This window comes from Helianthus annuus, chromosome 6 (assembly GCF_002127325.2).
Source record: "Helianthus annuus cultivar XRQ/B chromosome 6, HanXRQr2.0-SUNRISE, whole genome shotgun sequence".
Classification (NCBI taxonomy): domain Eukaryota; kingdom Viridiplantae; phylum Streptophyta; class Magnoliopsida; order Asterales; family Asteraceae; genus Helianthus; species Helianthus annuus.
Genome location: NC_035438.2, coordinates 137,967,830 through 137,972,418, shown reverse-complemented (window position 1 = coordinate 137,972,418; position 4,589 = coordinate 137,967,830). Strand labels below are relative to the sequence as shown.

Below are 4,589 nucleotides of genomic sequence, written 5' to 3'. Positions count from 1 at the left end.
GGGACAACCCTTAAGCATGTTAAGATATGAAATAATCCTCCATTTAACTGTGTAATTATCTTGAATTAGATAACTACGATGCTTATGTTTCAGGTACGAATTAGGAGCTAAAAGATGGAACAAAGGCAGCTTTTGGAGGCTTTGGTGGAAAACGGGTCAAAAGGAGAACAAGAGCTTAAACAAAGAAGTGAAGGCAACTTGGTACCGTAAATTACGGTACTACCGTAATTTACGGTGGCCCATTTTCCAATTTATGCTGCACCGTAAACCAGACTATCACCACCGTAGCAAGTTGCTGTCCACCGTAAATTACGGTGGAGCCGTAATTTACGGTGGAGCCTGAACGCAAATGTGTAACTGCCATGTTTTATTCGGTTTGGGGGTGTCTTTTGGTATTATTCTTATCATTGACGGTTCTTGGACATATTGGGGGCGAATTTGGAGCACTAGCTTGCTTTGTGAACATTTCCAATCATTCGGTTTGTGTTTTTAATTTGTATGAACATTAGATTGATGTTGATGATGATTCACCGAGCCATGTCCGGCTAAACTCTTCGGTGATCATCCTAGGTGAATGTTTCTAAGACTTTTGTGTGTTTAATTTCTGCATTTCTAGAATGATATCTTGCGTTGCTTGAATGTCATGGTGTATGTTTGATTGTTTGTAGTGTGTTAATCCATATTACAATTTCTAGTCTCGATCGTACGTTCTTGGTGCCGTTGGCAACCGAGATATCACGGGAAGGGTTAGGGTTGGTTATTGGTTAATAGGTCATCGGGAAACAACCTCGCGTTATTTAATCCGAGTACTTTGTTCCCTTTTATCACTTCAATCACATATACACGAGTTATGTCTATGTAACTCTTTCTAGTGAAATTGCACACAACTGTTTAAAGAAACTGAAACCTAGGATGATCATTGTTCTCTCCTAATTGTTTACAACCAACTTTGATTTGATTTAGTTCTTAATTTAGTTTTCTAAAACAACAATCCACAATCTTGAATTTTAATTTTCTGCAATTTAGTTTAATTTTAGTTTAAATACAAAGCTATATAATCAACACATTTTCCACATACTCCCTGAGTTCGATACCCTACTACCGCTAACTACAGTTGTTTAGGGATTAAATTTGCGTGACCCACGACATCACGTCAAATTTTGGCGCCGCTGCCGGGGAGTAGTGCGCAACGTGTGTTAGTTTAATAGTTTTGTTTGTTATTTTCGGGTTTACGCTGGTTGTGTTTAGTGTGCAGGTACTTCAGGTGTATGCATACTAGAGGCTCTCAAAGGTCATCACCGCTATCGTTTGATCCGGAAATTGAAAGAACGCTACGACAAAACCGAGTTTTAGTGAGAGAAAACAAAATCATTGGTTCACCCACTTCACCCATTACACTGAGAAACATCATGGCTGATTCTCAGATACCACCTACAACCAGTCAAACAACCTCATCCTTTATACCTACTTCCACCCAACCATCACCAAACACTACATTACCTAATACCACTGCTGGATTTACACCAACCAACTTCACTCAACCAATCACCACTCAAACTGAGCCTACCATCACTTACGATCCATCCACCACAATCCCACCATTATCTCACTTCTTTCCCCCAACTACGGGTCAGTCATCATCTACCTTCACAATTGCACCCAATTCAACTGTTGTGCATACTACTTCATCTTTTAGACCACAACAACAACAGTCGGGTTTTCAGTAGTCGACCATTCCATTTGGGCAAACTTCAGGAATTCAAGGGGGTGGTTATGATGAGGGATTCGAAGACTTTGAGGGGTATGAAGATGATGGGTACGGTTATGGAGATTATGGTGATCAAGGGGATTTTGGGTATGTTCAAAGTCAATCTCAAGGGATGGCGAGTGTTGGTGGAATGCAACAACAACAACTTATACCGCAACACATTCGGCCAAGACCACAAGGGCCAACAATCCAACAACCTATTCCATTGCAACAAGTTAGGCCACAACATGTATACCCACAATTTCAAAGGCCAAATCAATACCCACCGATGCCCCAACAACCAATTGCACCACAAGGGCCTATACCAAGACCAATGGGTCCTATTCGTCCAAGGGGTCGATTGGGTGTTCCAAGAAGGCATCTTAGGGAACAAGCAAGGGGAATAGAGGCACATTTCAGGCCAATCATTACTCAAAACCCTTCACCGGTGGTTATCCCTCACAACAACCAAGGGAGAACTTTTGAAGTAAGAACAAACTCGTTGCAAAGTTTACCGAAGTATAAAGGGTTAGCAACGGAGGAGCCGTATTTCCATCTAGAGGCCTATGACTCAATTTGCAACACTTTTGGGAGTCAAGGTTTTTCGGCCGATGAAGTCAAGTTAGTCTTATTTCAGTTTTCTTTGGAGGATAAGGCAAAGAAGTGGTTCTACACTTTGCCTTCGGCATCAATATATACATGGGGGGAGATGCAACAAACCTTTTTGGATGAATTCTACACCGCCCAAAAGACCAATGATGCGCGGAAGGGATTGAGAAGCTTTCAACAACAACACGGTGAGATGTTCCATGAGGCGTTTGAGCGTTTTAACATGATGATTAAAAACTGCCCTCATCATGGAATTGAGTTATGGGAGTTGATGAACGCCTTTCATGAGGGGTTGAGTGCCGAAGACGCACGTGATCTAATGTCTATCACCGGAGGGACGTTTGGAACGAATTATGAGAATGAAGATTGGGAGTTTTTGGAAAGCATGGCAACTACATCAAAAAGGAAGGCCCAAGCTTCAAGGAGAGCCCGACCAACCACTAACCGACCACAAGTGCACGCCATAGATGATGGTAATGTTCAAACCACTAACCAAATATATAATGTGTGTGCTTTGTGTAATGAAATAGGTCATGCGGCTGAAAATTGCCAAGGAATGTTGGAAGGGCAATACGAGGAAGTCAATGCGGTTCAAGGTCAAGGTCAAGGAGGAGGTGGTAGGAACTACAACAACATGAACTCTAATACCTACCACCCCGGATTGAGGAATCACCCGAACTTTAGATATGGGAACCCGTCGAATCAAGCGAACCCAAATTTTCAAGGTAGCCAAGGTAATTTTGGTTCACGGCCATCTTATAATAACCAAGGTGGGTATCGGGGCGGAAATAGCCAAGGGTATCAAAAACAATACCAAACGGGTCAAGAACAAGGGGGCTCTTCGGGTGGAAATGAGGTGATGGAGATGCTTAAAAGCATGCAATTGGAGATGCAAAAGCGGAATCAACTTGATGAAGTGCGAATGCAAAAAGATGAGGTTCGCGATAAAAGCATCCATTCACTAACAACCCAAATGGGTCAATTAGCGACCGAGGTGGCGGAATTGAAGAAAGGTAAGGGTCAACTTCCAAGCGACACAAAGGTAAACCCTTCACATGGTTCATCACGAGGTAATGTTAATATTAACCATGTTAGTGTGTTAAGAAGTGGAAAAGAGTTTAAGGCCAATTTGTCACCCGAATTGGTCGAGGGGGTGGTTGAGGACATCACGGGAATGGAAAGTGATGATGAACCTTCACCGGTTAAACCAAAAGAAACAACTGTTAAAAAACCGGGGTTGGGGGAAAGTGAAAAGAGGGAAGGTGAAAAGAATGAAACAATTGAGGGTGAACCGAGTCAAGTCCCATTCCCATCGGCTTTACTTGACCCGGGAAAGAAAAATTTTATTGTGTCAAGGGGTCCTCAAAAAGAGGAAATGTGGGATATGTTCAAACAAGTTAAAATAAATCTCCCACTCCTTGATGCAATAAAACAAGTTCCCGCTTATGCAAAATTTTTAAAAGAATTATGCACACAAAAGAGGCAAAACAAGAAAAAAGTGCCTAAGCGGGTAGATTTGACCGGGCAAGTGAGTGCGGTGTTGAATGGGGAGCTTCCTCCTAAGCTCCAAGATCCGGGCACGCCATTGATTAATGTACAAGTTGGTAATTTTCAAATGGCTAAGGCGTTGCTAGATCTTGGAGCCGGAGTTAGCATTTTACCGGGGGGATTATATGACCAATATGACTTTGGTCCATTAGCAAGGGTGGAGACGACGGTTGTTTTGGCCGATTTGTCTCATAAGTTGCCCCGGGGTATGGTTCAAAATGTTATTGTTAAAATTGATGAGTTTTATTACCCGGTGGACTTCTTAGTTTTGGATTACTCATCGGCGGACCCTAAACAACAACAAAATATAATTTTGGGTCGGCCATTTTTAAGCACCGCACATGCTATTATCGATTGTAGATTTGGTACGGTTGATATGGCATTTGGAAATCGAAAAATGCGTTTGAATGTTTTTACTAACAATTCTAATGCTAATGGTGTTGATGAGTGTTTTATGGCAGACATAGTAGATGGATGCAACCCGCATGAGTATGAGGAGGATGGTTTGGATATTTGCCTGTGTGATTTTTCTGAACAGGTACATGCTTATGCATTACGGGTTGAAGAGGAAGCACAAGATGTGATGGCGATGAAAGAAGGTAGACCACCATGGACCCATCAATTCGAGGGTCTACCGGTGGAAATTGATTCGGGTACAAAACCATCGTTGGAGGAACCACCAAAG

The 4,589-nt window shown here is 42.3% G+C and overlaps 1 non-coding gene across 1 annotated transcript; it reads right to left on the bottom strand.

The window, feature by feature from the left end:
- Positions 1-2,505: 2,505 nt before the first annotated feature.
- LOC118480029 lies at positions 2,506-2,611 on the bottom strand. The gene has a single exon (XR_004861670.1). It is a non-coding gene; the product is annotated as a small nucleolar RNA R71 (small nucleolar RNA).
- Between the last annotated feature and the right edge of the window lie 1,978 nt (positions 2,612-4,589).